This window comes from Arachis stenosperma, chromosome 4 (genome assembly GCF_014773155.1).
Source record: "Arachis stenosperma cultivar V10309 chromosome 4, arast.V10309.gnm1.PFL2, whole genome shotgun sequence".
Classification (NCBI taxonomy): Eukaryota; Viridiplantae; Streptophyta; class Magnoliopsida; order Fabales; family Fabaceae; genus Arachis; species Arachis stenosperma.
The window spans coordinates 137410401-137429296 of record NC_080380.1 but is presented as its reverse complement, the minus strand read 5'-3'; the positions used below and the strand labels follow the sequence as shown (position 1 = coordinate 137429296).

The window sequence follows — 18896 nt, the reverse complement described above, 5'->3', positions numbered from 1 at the left end:
GTGGCTGAGAAATTTGTTACTGAAACTTTTAACTTGTTGCTGTTCTGAGATGATCACTTAAATTTGTTCATTGCTGAAAGAATTTGTTACTGATTGAACTTGAATGCACTTTAATTTAGTTGTTGAAAGTTGAATTTGTTGTTGAAAATTGAATGTGTGGCTGAATTTTGCTTATCTTGTAATTATTATTTTTTTTGTAGCCATAAATAAACTCGAACTCATGTATTTGGATAAAGGTTGGTGGTGGAGGTTGTTATTGTGAAGAAACTCTTAACATGTTCTATTATTTTTGGCTTGCAGGAGGATAAAACAGCGTTCATTTATCACATGAATATTATGGCTGATTCAGCAAGAACTAATTCAGTTGTGGTTAGTGATATTCTTGCCTGCTCTTTCATAATAAGTTGTTGAATAATTATGTGCAACAAATAAATTAATCTAATTTACATCACATGCCTGTTCAGGCTTAAATTTATGAGTAAGGAGCTAGTTCAGTTTTTCTCAATACTTCAGAGACTAATCATATTCAAGGTATATACACACTATAATCTCATTTTAAGACTATAGCTCGTAATTTTAATAGAAAGCACGGCAGCATGCGTTGAATTTTTCATTTTTCTTGTTGTAAGGGGGAAACAGTTTGGGATATAAGAATTTCATAGAAGAAAAAGGTACCACAGATGAAAACTACATGAAACACAGAGTAGCTCTGTTCAGAGTTCAAGGTACAAGTCAAAACCTTTAGTAGAAGTAAGTGCCTTCCTGAGCATGTTATGTTTCTGTGAATTTTTGGTATCGTACATCATGAAAATTTTAAGCTGAGTTTTAAATAGAAGATAGACAAGTGATGAGAGGAAGAGAAAGACCTAAATATATTTTACATGAGGTGGCCAAGAGAGACCTAATTTATTTAACCATTTGAACAAGTGGGACTAAATTTGGTGTATTACTTGAGTGCGATAGAAATTGCTCACTCCTGTTGCCATCTACAAAATAATTTTTAGTATCTTGCAAATGGATTTCCTGAATGGCATTCAATTTTTCAATTTTTTGTAATGATTATTTCATCGTTTATGATCGATGCTTCTGATCCAAGTGTTTATTCACTTAACTCGTGAATATATAATTTCTATTTTTTAAAAGATTTTGTTTTCTTTTTCGAGTTTTTTGCTAAATTTGTTCGATCTCCTTCGTGCGGTTCTCTTTTTGCCTTTTCATTTGTTGTTTTACCTGCGTTTATCACTGGTTTCTTCTTCGTCATTTACGTGCGTTTCTCTCTATATATTCTTGTTTCGTTTTTTTTTCGATTTTCATGGTTTCTGAAATCAAGCTTTGAAATCATTTTGAAGATAATGGAACTTCAGAAATACCCAAACGATTACAGAAATACACCTAAACGATTACAGAAATACACCCAAAGAATTACAGAAATACACCCCAAACGGTTACAAAAATACACCCAAACGATTATAGAAATACACCCAAAGGATTACAGAAATACACCCAAAATTCGTTGAAGTACACCTTACCACAATATCAGGGGGAGACAATATATTTCTTCTTGAAATCTTTCAATGTTTTGCTGGTTAAGGATGAGGCACATGGCAGAGACAATCTAGAAAAAAAACCTAGAAGAACAGTAAGACAGTACCTTGAATAATGTTTCTTCATTTTTTCTGGTGATTTTTGATGGAGATTTGTATCTTTTCTTCTTGATTTCTTCTACTTTTCGCGAGGAGTTGGAACGTTTCTTCAGAATGGTAGTTTGTTTTGAATGTCGCTTGAATCTTGACGGTTTGCATTTTGATTGAGGAAGAAGAGAAAGAGTGCGGCATAATGAACATGTTAAGGAAAAAACGCAACGGGTGATTAAGGCGCGTGCGTTGGACGGTGCGCGTGTTTTTTTCTTGGACTTGGGCCAACTTGTATAACTTGTAAGGCAAAAAAACTTGTATGTGTAGCAGGCCTCTAATTATATTTACAGTTATAGTCTTTAATTTTTATTAAAATATATCTAATAAATAAATCAAAATAATTAGATTTCACATAATTATAAAAACTATAACATAATTAAAAAAATCATACACAATTTAATATTTTAAAAGAAATAATAATTAATAAAAATATTCCACGTTTTATTCCACATAATTATTATAATTTATATCAATTTGATTTAGTAGTATTTTTTAATTTATTTCTTTTAATGTTCTATTAATATTTTTTTAATTTATTTCTTTTAATTTATTAAACTAAATTTATTATGTGTATTAATTAATTTGATTAATTTATTAGTCATTAAAATAATAAATCTATGAATAATATAGGCAACCAGAATATTTTCAACTAATAATTAAATCAAATCGAAGAAAATTATATATATTAAACCAAATTCAAATAATGTGAATTAAAGACTAAACTAAAATAAAATAATTTTTTACTCATTCAAATTGAATTCAATAAATACAAATTACTTATTTACAAATTAATTTCGTTAGATAACCATGGTCTTTTAGTCTATAATATATAGATGGCCACACAAAATTATAAGAATTATCATTTTTATCGCTCCTCCTATTTCAATTATTCTTTTCTTCTTTTTTTTTTCTCTTTATGTAGAATTTCTTTTATATATAAATATACTCAAAATGAAAAGGCACGGATGAGTGTTTCATTGATTGTTTGTTTTGACGAATACTATAGCCCAAAAATATCTCAATTCAGGCATTCTACAACTGTCGATCGAAGTTAAATATGTAATAATCCAAGGTAGCACGTTTATGTTTTATAATATTGGATAGAAGAATATTTATTAAAATGAATATACCGATTCTAATGAATTTATTTCTCAGTTGTTAGATTTTTATGTCATTCTTGTGAATTCTTTAAAGGCACAAGACAATAAAATATGTTGACTTTAATATCATTAGAAACTAAATTTAATTGTTCAAGTAAGAACCACTAATTATGTTAATAAAGTAATTTTGTAATTAATAATGTGATTTATATTTTAATTTTTCGAATAAATTCATTTTAAAATGTAAGAATTAGATTCAATTACGCTAAAATTTTAAAGATAATATAAAATTTGACAACAAAATTAACATTCATTAAGAAAATAAATTTATTTATAATTCTTTTCTAATTATTAATAATAACAAGACTTGGGTAGAAATATTAACGTTATCATTCTTATTAACTAAAGCATAATATTAGATTGTTGATAGTTTCATAAGTGAAAATTATTAAGTAATAACGTAAAAATTAACAGGGAACAAGTAATAAAAATCCATAAAAAACCTATTATATTATTAATTTTATGATTAAAATATGTCACATATTATATTCTCATCTATTCTATTTATTATCTCTTCTATTATATAAAAATCAGGTTTTTGCACTTACACAACTAGAAAATTGCTTAATACAGATAGATTTACAGATAGATTTAGTCTTTATTACCGACGGATTTTTGGTTATCGACAGATTTTGTCCTTCTGTAAAAGTCTCATCAGTAATTTACCGACAAATTTTTACCAGTTATCGATAGATTTTTTCTTGGTAAATTCTCCTCTCCATTTTCTTAGAACGTCAAACTTTTCGACGGATTTTTCATCGGTAATTAGAGATAGATTTTTCGACAGATTTTTCGTCGGTAATTAGAGACAGATTTTTCCACAAATTTTTTATCAGTAATTGGAACCTTGGAAAACCATTCCAAACTCTGAATACAAATAGAAAATCCGTCTGTAATTTTGTCAGTAAGGTAAAATATAATTTATTTTAGATTTTTCTATTGCAAAATAAACCTGTTTTCATATAAAGTAAATATAAATTTAATAAATACAAATTTTTATCTAATTTGTATTCGAATATTTATAATATTTCAAAAAATAAACAAATTCATCGTATTATCAAACTAAAAGAAAAGTATTATAAATAAGCAAGTCAATATAATTCAAAATATAAATAAAGTGTATTGATACATCAACTATAATTCTTAGTATATTGTTCAACCATACTAAAACTATCAGTTATAGTTTTTAGTGTAATCTTCATCCTCATCATCATCATAGCCCTCATCATAAGAGATTGAGGGTGGCGACGGTGGCAGTGGTAGTGGAACAGCACTGGAACTACTTGACGCTCTAACCTTCTCGTAATAGCTAACATAAGCCTCATTCCATCTCTTATGAGTCTTATCCAAAAGAGCCAAGCATGTATCTAACAACTTACTAATACGCTCATCTGTTTGTTAAGTAACACGCTTAAAAAGTTCTTCATTGAGATTATGAATCTGCTCTCGCAAATCAGGAGCGAAATTTTGATTTCTAGATGCTCTTCAAGATACAGAATTGGGAGAAGTAGTGATTCCAGACTTGATAAAACTAGAAAAGAATGCCACTTTTTCGTAAACTTGATTCTTCTTTTATCTACCACACCCTTCCTCCCAAATCAAGTCTTCATCAATTGGTGGTAACTCCATTTCCTGTGCTTGAGTCTCTGCATGTTGGGCCTGAACTTCTGCCAACATTTTTATAAACTTCTCCTGTTGCACAATAATTATATCAATTATATAAATCAAATTTCAAACAATATAGTACACTATTTCACAATAATATAATACTTATGACTTGATGATTTTAATCTAAAAATATTTATTGAATGAGAGATAAAGTGATTAAACTGAATAAACTATTATATCTACCAAAACATGATTCAAATATTCCTATTATCATTTTAGATTTAGGATAATATAGCATGAGATAAACTATAAACATGTATATTTCTATGCATATATCAAATACAACTTGTTAAAAAAAAATTGCATCAAATTCAGAAGAAGATAGATTTTATTATGGGATACGAAATCAATTACCTTCTTTCTCTTTGATGCCAATCTCTCCACTCATTTAATTAATATTCTTTTACCACTTTCTCTTCCTCTTTTTGCTCTCCACTCTCAAATCAATCCATTAATTAAACTATTAATTTAACAATTCATCTTTCACTTAATCACATCCTAAATTAATTAAGCATTTCTGATTATATATACATACATGCATGTGTGTACATAAATATTCAAGTGACAACAGATTCTTCTGTGAGGATCCATAATCATTAGTTTATAATAAGTTTATAATATGTTGTTCGTACTTGACTTGATTTGATAGATAGATATTATTAATAATCAGTTAATAAAGATGGGATTATTGAGATCAGCAAGGACGTAGTAGGGTGGTAGATGTCTAGAAATCTCTTCAGAATCCAGAGTAACATATATACATTATATAACATTTTAATTAATTAATAATTTAATATTTATATTATATTTTACATGAGTATTTTAAGAGTGTTCCATCTATTTAGATTTGTCACTTTTAAGTGTGTGAGTTTTCTTAAAGATTTCCTTCTGAGTTGGTGTACGGCCCATCAACTGCTTCTTCTATTTTACATAAAACACAAAATAAATTTTTTTTTTTACATAAATAGATGTCTATTAAATAAGATCTAAAGCCAATTAAATTATGTTACCATCTTCTCTAATTAATCCTGTCTGATTAATCCCTATGTCGTCAATCATCTCTCCATGTTCTGTCCAAATTCAATAATTTGGCATAAATCCCTTTTTCCAGAAATGCATCTTAATAATGTTCAGCTCTTTATAGTTTGTGCATCTACACTTAACGCATAGATATCTACACTTTCTTTCAGATTTCACAACATCTAACTTACCAATCTGATATATTAATTATTTACATTTTTGACAGGACTAATAGATATTACATCAGAAATTAGTATTTACGTACTAATATAATATCTATTATCGATTATAAAGATTATAATTATTTTTTATCTTAATTTTTGGTAACTAAAATTTAAATGATTAAAATAATTAAATGCTGAATATTTTACACCAAAACAATTTTATTTTGTGTTATTGAAATTAAAAAAGGATAAGTTGTTAATCAATTCTAAATTTAAATTTAAATTTAAATTTGAGTAAGAAAATAAAAAAATATTTCGAATTTTATCTCACTAACCAGAATTAATTTTAAGATAAGAAATTACTTTGTATATTATATTGTAGGATAGTGTGGTCATTTGTTATTCTTTAATGACAAATATTGTCAAATAAAATAGTGTAAGAATTAGAAAGAAATGTATTATCAATTCAAAAAATACTAATTTATTTTTCAATAGAATAAATTATATATTAAATAACAAAAGTTGTTATTAATTTCACTTCACACTAATTAATATTCAACGATGGTGTTTCGGTACACCATGTTATCAAAAAATATTAATCAATCTAATAAATTTTATAATGACATAAGTCTATGAGTTTAAAAATTTAAAAATTATGTCGTAAAATGTGAAGTTTTAAGTTTTAACAAGGAACAATGTTGATTATATTGTTTTGACTTCAAGAATAAATACGATACTAATAAATAAAATTGTCCTAGATAAATTTCAAAAAAAAATAAAAGTTCATTAGTATTGCTATTAACAATGAGAAATTAATCTATTTTAAAGACAAATATATTTTTTTTTTACAGATTTCTTAATTCGGAAGGCCAAAGACTAATCCACCACATATTTATGCTCTATTTATTAAGGGTATGCTGCCAACTAATGAATTGTTACACACACAAGACAAAATTTGAATTCCAAATACTTACTTAAACAGACAAATGAGATGAACATTCAACCAATTCAAATTGATTAAGACAAATACTAATTATTTTTAATATTTTAAGCTATCAAATATTTATAATAATAATAATAATAATAATAACTATATATATTTTTTGTTTAAATTTTTAATAAAAATTTATATAATTTTATGTATTATTCAGTATAAGATACGAAAACATACACTAGATAATATTTTTTAAAAAAATCATAATTAATAAAAATTTTACACGTTTTATTTTTCATTCAAAAAAGTAGTAGTTTCTTAAAAATGGAATCATAATTAATAAACATTTTCCACGTTTTATTTTTTCATTAAAAAAAGTAGTAGCTTCTTAAATTTTTGTATTATGTTAAAAAATTTTGAAAAAGTAATAGTTTCTTAAATTTCAATTATTATCTATTTAATTTTTTACTAATATAACGATATAGTATAAATTATTTGTATAATTTACTAAAATATTATTTTTTATAGTTATTGGATTAATTTAAATAATTGAGATTAAATGTGACTAATAAATAGTATAAAAATAATGCATTTAATATAGTCATCAAATTCATGAGAGAATATATTTAATAGCCATTGTATTTATAGTCGTTATTCCTTCTTGCTGCGGATGGCTTTTTTCTTCTTTTTAAATTTCATTTTGTTTCTCTTTTCTGTTTTTCTCCTTCGTTTGTGCGTGTTTTGGTTCAAGAAAAATGAGAACTACTAAATACATTAAGTGGAAGAAAAGGAAGTTGGTGAGGCGGTGCATAAGGTTTCGTGGCTTCTCCTCACCTCAACACAGCATCAATGCATGCTTGAAGAGGTGTAACCATATTTCCAAACGGTGTTGAGAGGAGAAGTGATTAGAGTTAGATTTGAGTAGGAAAAGTTTGGTTCGGTTGAACCGGAAGAAGGAAAAAAAACCGTACTTTTGAAAAAGAGGAAGGAAAAACCGAGTTAATGGTTGTTAATGCTTTTAGGCTAATTTCTCAACTAATTCATTGTCTACGCTTTATTTTTTCATATATCTAATCCTATGCGCGCTACAAAGGCTGTAAAGAATTAGAAATCACAGGCCTCATGGGGTAGGGTGGTTACATTCTACCCCCCCTAAAAAAAAGATTTTGTCATCAAAATTTCGTTACCTCGAGTATGGGGATCGATTTTAGTAGTATTTCCCACATCCAAAATGAACACCCTTCCTGGCTGTTGCTGTCCAGGGGAACCAAATTCAGGCTTTTGTCGTATGCATTCTTTGGCTATATGTCCGGACTTTCCGCAATTATGGCAAACCCCATATTTTAGTAGGCAGGGTTTGCCCCCATGATTCTTTCCACACATGGCGCATATTAGTTTTGGTTGGGTCGATTGGGGTTGTTTACCCAGGTCTGGCTGCCGAGCTACCTTGAAGTTTCTTCCATGAGGGGCGAGGTTACAATGGAAGTCCCTTAATGAAAGGTTCTTTTGGTTAGTTCGGGCTGCCACCAGCTTTCTTATGCATTCTTTTGTCCGTTAACTCTTGTTAATTAATTCTGCAAAATTCTGGATTTCGATTGGACCCACATGAGTTAACAGTTCTTCCCTAAGTCCTCCTTCAAACTTGATGCACTTCCATTTCTCAAATGTAGCTAGTGCTCCTTGACAAACGTTCGAGAATCGACATAACTCTTCAAATTTACGAGTATATTCAGTGACTGTCATATTTTCTTGTCTCAGCTGAAGCAATTCTAACTCCTTAGCGGTACGAAAACACTAAGAAAAATACTTTTTATAAAATTCAGCCAAAAATTCCTCCCCAGTGATGTCAATAGCTCCTCTCCCTAAAAGTTGGAATACTCACTGCCACCAATGTTGTGCATCATTCCTCAGCATGTGAGCAGCAAATTCTACTCGCTGTCCTTCAGGGACTTGTTGTGCTCGCATTGATCGTCCTATCTCTTTAAACCACTCGTTAGCTCGCGTAACACTAGTGTTTCCATCGAACTGCGGAGGATTAATTTTTAAAAAAGAGGCTAAGGTCATTGTCCGATTATCATTACGTAGTCCACGTTCGCCTGCGTCACCATTTTCATTTCCATGTCTAGGCTCATGGTTATTTTCAGCTCCATTGTGGTGATCAAGACGTTCAGCTACTTGGTTGGTAGCAGCAACTGAATCACGCACAACAGCAGCCATAGCATTTACGGATTCAAGAATAGCCGCTGCATCAGGAAAAGTTCCATCACTTGTTCCCTCCAGTCGTGGGCGTCCTCGCCTATTCGCAGCCATTTGAGTCCTATTAATTCCCCATAATCAATATTAAGGTGATCAGTCTTAATATACCAAAATCAAGTATTAATATTACTATAATGGATGTTCATAGAACTTCATGCAAAATATATTGTAAAAATATCCTAACTACATGATGCAAAAAGATTCAGAGTATGCAAGGAAGCATAGACAGTCCATCCCAAGGCTCAAAGGACGAATTGCTCTGATACCAACTTGTAATACCCAAACTTTTGACACGTCATGACCAATGCCAAATGTTCAGGTGCTACTCGTCGTAAGGACTTACTTAGCTCTAGACTCAGATTTCATAAGAAAATGTTATTATAAGCCTTTATCGGTTTAATTGTGAACAAACTATTATTCGTGGATTAGCATTTAGTAGCTCGCAAGGTTAGTTTCTTTAAAGTTATGATTTAGAAAAACACAACGCAATAGAAAATAACATATATAAATATATATACAAATATACACATGAGTTAAGTTTAAGGATACGTGCCGTCGATCAAAAGTCGAGTATCACACCAAGTTATATGTACAGATACAGAAGAAGAACTCAGTCCCAACCCTCACACGGGTTTCCTAAAATGGAACCGAACGACTAAGTTGTCCTACCCCTCTAAAAGTACTATAAAAGCGAGGGGAAAGTAATACTATTGATCATCAAAAGGAGTAAAAAGTCAACTAGGTCAAGCTCTGGAATGACCTTCAGCTAGAGTGAATACGTATGACATGCCGGGGTCGAAACGTAGGCAATGAATAGAAACCCGAAACTCAACGGACTCCTCTGCCAAACCCATCTGGGGAGGGGGAGAAAGAAAGAGAAGACGGGTAAGAACCTAGAGTTCTCAGCAAGATAAAAGTCTCTAAGTTGTCGTGAAGCAAAAAAAAAAAAAAAAGAACAAGCACATAGACTCAAGGCATAAATATACATATAATAAGTAGATAGCATAGACAAACAGGAAAATAGCAGTGAATAATTCACAAGAAATACATATGCGCAAACAAGATGATGCATGCATGTTCCTAGTGCAGGCCATGAGCTCATGCGTCAGTTGTCTACCCGCAACCCGATGTTACTCGGAGTGAACCCCGAATATGGTCCCTTTACTGTGTCTATTAGACACCTTGGCATCACGATTACCCGTGTCAATTAGGCCTCATTATAATAACATTTCAATGTGTATCACAGTAAGGAGCAGTGATATCAGTTAGGCGAATATTCCCACATTAGCAATCTCAAGCTATCAGTTAGGCGGGCACTTTCGCATTAGCATATTGGCACAAGACCCATTCAACATACATTATGCTATCAGTTAGGTGAACATTTCCGCATTAGCACTTTGGCGCAAAGGCCCATTCAAATAAACAGTTCTCATGAATCATTATCCATTCATGGTTTCATTTTCTTTCTTTTCATCTTGCCTCCAAATCACCTTATAAATACGCATAACTCCGCACCACCATATTACTAAGCATACTTCTGCATCACCATGTTACCAAGCATACCTCCGCATCACCTTTTAACTTGAGACCTTCCTAGGGGAAACTTACATCCTTATTCATTTCCTAGGCTTGTTTAGTCTAAAAAACCTTCTTGACGACCAATTTTCTATTTAACAGTTAATGTAACAAACGGACTCAGATTCGGGCAAACTTTATGTTCACATGTTCGTATTGAACTCAAGTTTCTAAAGATTTAGAAATCATATTTTTTTGGGCAGTTTGACACTCGATATCGAAGAAAATCCGAGACTGCTGTCCTTAGATTATTGGGGCAGCACCTTACTATTTTGCTATGTAGTTCTTATGTTGTGAATACTTATAAACGACCTATTTCTCTTGGTAAGATAACTCTAGAGGTCCTAATCTTTAATTTGGGTTAAGTTTTGCTGAATTTGGATTAGAATTGAATTTTATACAAGTTTTAGAATTTTGCTACTGCATTTACAAAGATTCAGAAAAGAACAAACAGCAGCCGTGTTTTTATAAATTTCACAATAATTTCAATTCTAATCCGTTACTTCTAAATTCTAGTGAGATTACAATCACAACCCCTAAGTTTCAGAATCCATAAGTTTCAGGTTCATATCACTTCATTTGATTAATTAATTGGCAATTGGAAGTGGTGCTCTATTTTCATAAATCAGTTCAGAGTTTCCAACAAACAACCCATTTTTCAAGTGACTTATTTAAGTCTATAAAATAGATATGGACATAAAACTTGTACTCACTTAAAATAGACTGATAGATATTTAAAACCCTTTTAGAAGCAACTCAAAATTTCGTTTAAATCAAAAGTTATAGCGTCTGGAAGTTGGTACTGCAGAACTAGAAAACCAAAAAATTCTGTAGCAACCACTAAACTTCAAAAATTCATATCTTCCAAACCACTAGAACAAATTCCCTGAAATTTTTATGAGGTAATCTTGACTTATAGAAATTTGTTAGAAAAATAAGTTGGTTCGAAAATCATGTCCATATTATTCCCAGTTTTTTTTAAGTTTCTGTCCAAATAGTTTAGAAATTTCTGCAGCAAGACTTCTCAATTTCACTAACCAAATTTAGTCCTCTAGGTTTCCAACTTATACTAATCCACCATTCCTCTTATTCATCACCATATCTACTTAAATTATATCATAACCCTACCCCGAAATCTCAGTTCCATGTACCTATCAGAAATCACCATGATTTATATCATACAAGCACACTTTAAAGCATTAGAATTATGCACTACTTCCAACAATAATAAACTAACCAATCAACAGAATTTCAGCAACAACAATCTTATCAACTCATCACCTTCAATTAGAAATTGCATCTATCAATTACCCATTACCCATAATTCTAACCTTTACCTCTCTTGAGGTTGGAAATTCTATTTTTACTTCTTTCTGGAATCAGAACCCTAACTGTACGGAATTGGAGCTTTGGCCTCTCTTCAAAGAACGAATGGCCGACCTCAAATCGAACAAGGGAAGAGTTCTTGGTTATGGTTACTACTGTTCTAGCAAGAATAGGAATTAGAATGGCAGAGGTGGAATGAAAGGGAAGAACAAAATTTGAATCTGAAGAAGAGGAAGAAGGAGAGTTGCCGGTTCTCACCCAGCAAAGAAGCTTCGAAGATTCCGAGTGATGAAAGGTGGGGCGCCTTCCTTCTTGCTGCGGATGGCTTCTTCCTTCGTTTTCAGTTTCGTTTTGCTTCCCTTCTCTGCTCTTTTCCTTCGTTTGTGCGTGTTTTATTTCAAGGAAAATGAGAACTACTAAATTCATTAAGTGGAAGAAAAGAAAGTTGGTGAGGCGGTGCATAAGGCTTCGTGGTTTCTCCTCACCTCAACATAGCATCAATGCATGCTTGAAGAGGTGTAACCATGGTTCCAAACGGTGCTGAGAGGAGAAGTGATCAGGGTTAGATTTGAGTAGGGAAAGTTTGGTTCGGTTGAATCGGGAGAAGGAAAAGAAAACCGTACTTTTGAAAAAAGAGGAAGGAAAAACCGAGTTAATGGTTGGTAACACTTTTAGGCTAATTTCTCAACTAATTCATTATCTACGCTTTATTTTTTTATATATCTAATCCTATGCACGCCACGAACGCTGTAAAGAATCAGAAATCACAGGCCTTATGGGGTAGGGTGGTTACATTCTACACCCGTAAAAAAAAATTTTGTCCTCAAAACTTTGTTACCTCGAGTATGGGGATCGGTTTCGGTAGTATTTTTCGCATCCAAAACGAACACCCTTCCTGGCTGTTGCTTTCCAGGGGAACCAAATTCAGGCTTTTGTCTTATGCATTCTTTGGCTATATGTCCGGACTTTCCACAATTATGGCAAACCCCATATTTCAGTAGACAGGGTTTGCCCCCATGATTCTTTCCACACACGGAGCATATTAGTTTTGGTTGGATCGATTGGGGTCGTTTACCCAGGTCTGGCTGCCGAGTTACCTTGAAGTTTCTTCCTTGAGGGGCGAGGTTACAATGGAAGTCCCTTGATGAAAGGTTCTTTTGGTTAGTTCGGGCTGCCACTAGCTTCCTTATGCATTCTTCTGTCAGTTAACTCTTGTTAACTAATTCTATAAAATTCTGAATTTCCATTGGACCCACATGAGTTAAAGTTATTCCCTAAGTCCTCCTTCAAACTTGATGCACTTCCATTTCTCAAATGCAGCTGGTGCTCCTTGACAAACGTTCGAGAATCGACATAACTCTTCAAATTTGCGAGTATACTCAGTGACTGCCATATTTCCTCGTCTTAGCTGAAGCAACTCTAACTCCTTAGGTACGAAAACACTGAGGAAAATACTTTTTATAAAATTTAACCAAAAATTCCTCCCCGGTGATGTCAATAGCTTCTCTCTCTAGTAGTTTGGAGTACTCCCTGCCATCAATGTTGTGCAACATTTCTCAACATGTAAGCAGCAAATTCTACTCGCTGTCCTTTAGGGACTTGTTGTGCTCGCATTGATCGTCCTATCTCTTTAAGCAACTCGTTAGCTCGCGTAGCACTAGTGTTTCCATCGAACTACAGAGGATTAATTTTTAAGGTCATTGTCCGATTATCATTACGTAGTCCACCTTCGCCTGCGTCACCATTTCCATTTCCATGTCTAGGCTCATGGTTATTTTCAAGTATTAATATTAGTATAATGGATGTTCATAGAACTTCATGTAGAATATATTGTAAAAATATCCTAACTGCATGATGTAAAAAGATTCAGAGTATGCAAGGAGGCATAGACAGTCCATCCCAAGGCTCAAAGGACGAACTGCTCTGATACCAACTTGTAACACCCTAACTTTTGACACATCATGACCAATGCCAAATGTTCAGGTGCTACTTGTCGTAAGGATCTACTTAGCTCTAGACTCAGATTTCATAAGAAAATGTTATTATAAGCCTTTATCGGTTTAATCGTGAACAAACTATTATTCGTGGATTAGCGTTTAGTTGCTCGCAAGGTTAGTTTCTTTAAAGTTATAATGTAGAAAAACACAACGCAATAGAAAATAACATATATAAACATATATACAAATATACACATGAGTTAAGTTTAAGGATACATGTCGTCTATCAAAAACTGAGTATCACACCAAGTTATATGTACAGATACAAAAGAAGAAGTCAGTCCCAATCCTCACACGGGTTTCCTAAACTGGAACCGAACGACTAAAATGTCCTACCCCTCTAAAAGTACTATAAAAGTGAGGAAAAAGTAATACTATTGATCATCAAAAAGAGTAAAAGGTCAACTAGGTCAAGCTCTGGTATGGCCTTCAGCTAGAGTGAATACGTATGACATGCTGGGGTCAAAACGTGGGTGATGAACCGAAATCCAAAACTCAACGAACTCCTCTGCCGAACCCATCCGGGGAGGGGGAGAAAGAAAGAGAAGAAGGGTGAGAACCTAGAGTTCTCAGCTAGGTATAAGGGGAATCTAGGGTCTTTGTCTCTAAGTTGTTGCGATGCAGAAAAAAAAAGAACAAGCTAAGCACAGAGACTCAAGGCACAAATATACATATAACAAGTAGATAGCATAGACAAACAGGAAAATAGCAGTGAATAATTCACAAGAAATACATATGCGCAAACAAGATGATGCATACATGTTCCTAGTGCAGGCCATGAGCTCATGCGTCGGTTGTCTACTCGTAACTCGACGTTATTCGGAGTGAACCCCGAATATGGTCCCTTTACTATGTCAATTAGACACCTTGGCATCACGATTATCCGTGTCAATTAGGCCTCATTATAATAACATTTCAATGTGTATCACAGTAAGGAACAATGCTATCAGTTAGGCGAACATTCCCGCATTAGCAATATCAGGCTATCAGTTAGGCGGGCACTTTCGCATTAGCAAATTGGCACAAGGTCCATTCAACATACATTATACTATCAGTTAGGCAAATATTTTCGCATTAGCACTTTGGTGCAAAGGGCCATTCAACAAAAACAGTTCTCATGAATCATTATCCATTCATGGTTTCATTTTCTTTCTTTTCATCATGCCTCCACATCACCTTATAAATACGCATACCTACGCACCACCATATTACTAAGCATACCTCCGCATCACCATGTTACTAAGCATACTTCTGCATCACCTTCTAACTTAAAACTTTTCTAGGGGCAACTTACACATCCTTATTCATTTCCTAAGCTTGTTTAGACTAAAACCTTCTTGGCGACCAATTTTCTATTTAATAGTTAATGTAATAAAAAGACTCGGATTCGGGCAAACTTTATGATCACATGTTCGTATTGAACTCAAGTTTCTAAAGGCTTAGAAATCATATTTTTCTGGGCAGTTTGACACTCGATATTGAAGAAATCCCGAGATTGCTATCCTTATATTTTTTGGGCAGCACCTTGCTGTTTTGCTATGTAGTTCTTATGTTGTGAATACTTATGCACGACATATTTCTCTTGATAAGGTAACTCTAGAAGTCCTAATCTTTAATTTGATTTGAGTTTTGCTGAATTTGGATTAGAATTAAATTTTATACAAGGTTTAGAATTCTACCACTGAATTTACAAAGATTCAGAAAAGAACAGACAGCAGCAGTATTTTTATAAATTCCTCAATAATTTCAATTCTAATCCGTTGCTTCTAAATTTTGATGGGATTACAATCAACACACTTAAGTTTCAGATTCCACAAGTTTTAGGTTCATATCACTTCATTTGATCAATTAATTAGCAATTGGAAGTGGTGCCCTGTTTTCATAAATCAGTTCAGAGTTAAACTTGTACTCACTTAAAACTAGATATGGACATGAAACTTGTACTCACTTAAAATAAATTGATAGATCTTTAAAACCCTTTTAAAAGCAACTAAAAATTTCGTTTAAATCAAAAGTTATATCGTCTGGAAGATGGTACTGCAGAACTAGAAAACCAGAAAATTCTACAGTAACCACTAAACTTCAAAAATTCATATCTCCCAAACCACTTGACCAAATTCCCTGAAATTTTTATGGGGTAATCTTGACTTATAGGAATTTGTTAGAAAAATAAGTTGGTTCAAAAATCATGTCAAGATTATTCTCAGTTTTCGTTTTAAGTTTCTGACCAAACTGTTTAGAAATTTCTACAGCAAGACTTCTCAATTTCACTAACCAAATTTAGGTCCTCTAGGTTTCTAACTTATACTAATCCACCATTCCTCTATTCATCACCATATCTACTTAAATTATATCACAACCGTACCCCGAAACCTTAGTTCCATGTACCTATCAGAAATCACCATGATTCATATCATACAAGCACACTTTAAAGCATTAGAATTCTGCACTTCTCTCCACAATAATAAACTAACCAATCAATAGAATTTCAGCAACAACAATCTTATCAACTTATCACCTTCAATCAGAAATTGCATCTATCAATTACTCATTACCCATAATTCTAACCTTTACCTCTTTTGAGGTTGGAAATTCTATTTTTACTTATTTTCGGAATCAGAACCCTAACCGTACGGAATTGGAGCTTTGGCCTCTCTTCCAAGAACGAATGGCCAACCTCAACTCGAACAAGGGAAGAGTTCTTGCTTACGGTCACTACTGTTCTAGCAAGAATAGGAATTAGAATGGTAGAGGTGGAATAAAAGGAAAAAACAGAATTTGAATCTGAAGAAGAGGAAGAAGGAGAGTTGCTGGTTCTCACCCAGCAAAGTAGCTTTGAAGATTCTGAGTGATGAGAGGTGGGGCGCCTTCCTTCTTGCTGCGGATGGCTTCTTCCTGCCTTTTCAGTTTCGTTTTGCTTCTATTCTCTGTTCTCCTTCGTTTGTGCGTGTTTTGGTTCAAAGAAAATGAGAAGTACTAAATTCATTAAGTGGAAGAAAAGGAAGTTGGTGAGGCAGTGCATAAGGCTTCGTGGCTTCTCCTCACCTCAACACAGCATCAATGCATGCTTGAAGAGGTGTAACCATGGTTCCAAACGGTGCTGAGAGGAGAAGTGATCAGGGTTAGATTTGAGTAGGGAAAACCGAGTTAATGGTTGATAACGCTTTTAGGCTAATTTCTCAACTAATTCATTATCTACGCTTTATTTTAACGAACGCGGTAAAGAATCAGAAATCACAAGCTTCATGGGGTAGGGTGGTTACAACTAACATCATATATTTCATCAAAATCAATATCTAATATCCAAAATATACCAAACTACATGGTTTTTTTTTGAGAAACCTAACCTTATCCACAGAAATTAGGGTTGAAACCCAATAATTCCTCCGTAATGGTTAGTACCTAAATAACAAAATCTCAAAAATTCACTCAAAAATCCAACCTTAAATTTGAAAGTAACTTAGGGCAGAGAATGGGGGTATGAAGCTCAAAAACTTACCAGCAAAAGTTTTTTAGAACTAACTGGCTCGGCGAGAGTTTCGCGTGACCGCAAACGGTTCATCAATCGAAGCGTAGCTCAAGTTATAAGCAAAAGAGTGAAAGGGTGAATAGTGTTTTTCTTCCTCCTCTCACTTGGCTGCTATGGTTTATGTTTGGGGAGTTATGAAGCTGAAAAGGCTTCATAATGAACTTATATAATATTGGGCTCGATCCAACCCGTTATCGTTTTTGGTCCGTCTAACCCATTTTTGGACCAAAACCTTTAAGATTAGTGTCCAGTTTTCAACTTTAACTATTTTCCTAAGTTTTTCTACTGTTTTCATTATTCTTATACAGTACTGAATAGATTTAAGCCGGTACTGCCGGCTAAATTACGGTATGCATTTTTACACAAATTTTTACAAAAAATTACATTTTCCAACTCAGAACATTTTATTGAATTCAAATTTCACCTCTAAACTTCAAAATTAAGACTCCTAAATTTGGACCTATTTTAGACAATTAATTTATTATTTTATTCTAAAATCCGGTTCTTACACTTGAAATTTATTAATCATCATAAAGATAGGAGTAAACTTAGAATATGTATCAACAAAGCAAATGTAGTATATATATCCAGTCCGAAAGACAACCGGGGCAAGGCCCCAAATATCAACAAACACCACTTCGAGAGGTCATTTATAAGTAGTATCAGTACTGAAAAAAAATGTAAACGATGCATCTTAGCAAGGGAACAAATTTCACATACATTATTAAGTTGAGGACTAGAAGGAATAGGTAAAGAGCAATGCTTAAGAACAGTAGCGACAGTATTTATTGCACAGTGGCCTAGTCTTTTATGTCACAATTCAATGTTTGAAGCTAAATTATAACTAACTGCAACAGAAGTACATGTTTCAATATCTGTACTATTCAAATTGGTAACAGAATAAGTAAACTGATTATTGTTAACATGAACTAAAATAGTCTGAGTCTTTTGTGTAACAGGTGGAGGATATTTTGGTATAGAGAGATGGTCAAAGGTGTAAATGCCATTTAATTTCTAACTATGCCTTGGAGGAGATACTCCCGGGTATACTGGTCACGAATAACAATAAAATCAGGCCAAAATTCAAAGAAAACTCAATTATCATAGGCAAATTTTGACACACTCATAAAATTATGTGTTATATCAAGAACAAGTAATAAATTGTTTAATTGAAAAGCAATATTCTTGTATGGATCAGTAAGAATTGAAGAACCTTTACTAGTGATACTAATACCTATACCATTACCCACATACAGTTTATCAGAATTTGCTTGGCTGGAAGTTGTTGTTAGCATATTTGAAGCATCATTTGTGATGTGATGGCTTGCACCAGAGTTTGGTAGCTTTTTAGCCTCACTAATGATAGATGGTGTAGAGATATAAGCTTTGGGTTGAGGAATAGATGGTGGTGGTGAAGGTTGAGAGGTTCCATAAAAAATTTGAGGTTGTGTATTGTAATGTTTGTCATAGGGGTAAATGATGAGTCAAAACGATAATAACAATGTCAAACAACATATCCCAAACAACCACAAAGTTGGCATTAAGGGCAATTGTTGGTGTTTCCAAATCTTTC

General features: G+C 32.9%; 1 long non-coding RNA gene across 2 annotated transcripts; it reads left to right on the top strand.

Annotated features, from left to right (window-relative positions):
* Positions 1-240: 240 nt before the first annotated feature.
* LOC130976761 (uncharacterized) lies at positions 241-18595 on the top strand. Of its 2 annotated transcripts, none has more exons than XR_009084749.1 (4): positions 241-369; positions 465-531; positions 630-725; positions 18283-18595. It is a non-coding gene; the product is annotated as an uncharacterized LOC130976761 (long non-coding RNA). The 2 variants fall into 2 exon arrangements; XR_009084748.1 differs by having other exon boundaries at positions 630-750.
* Positions 18596-18896: the final 301 nt, after the last annotated feature.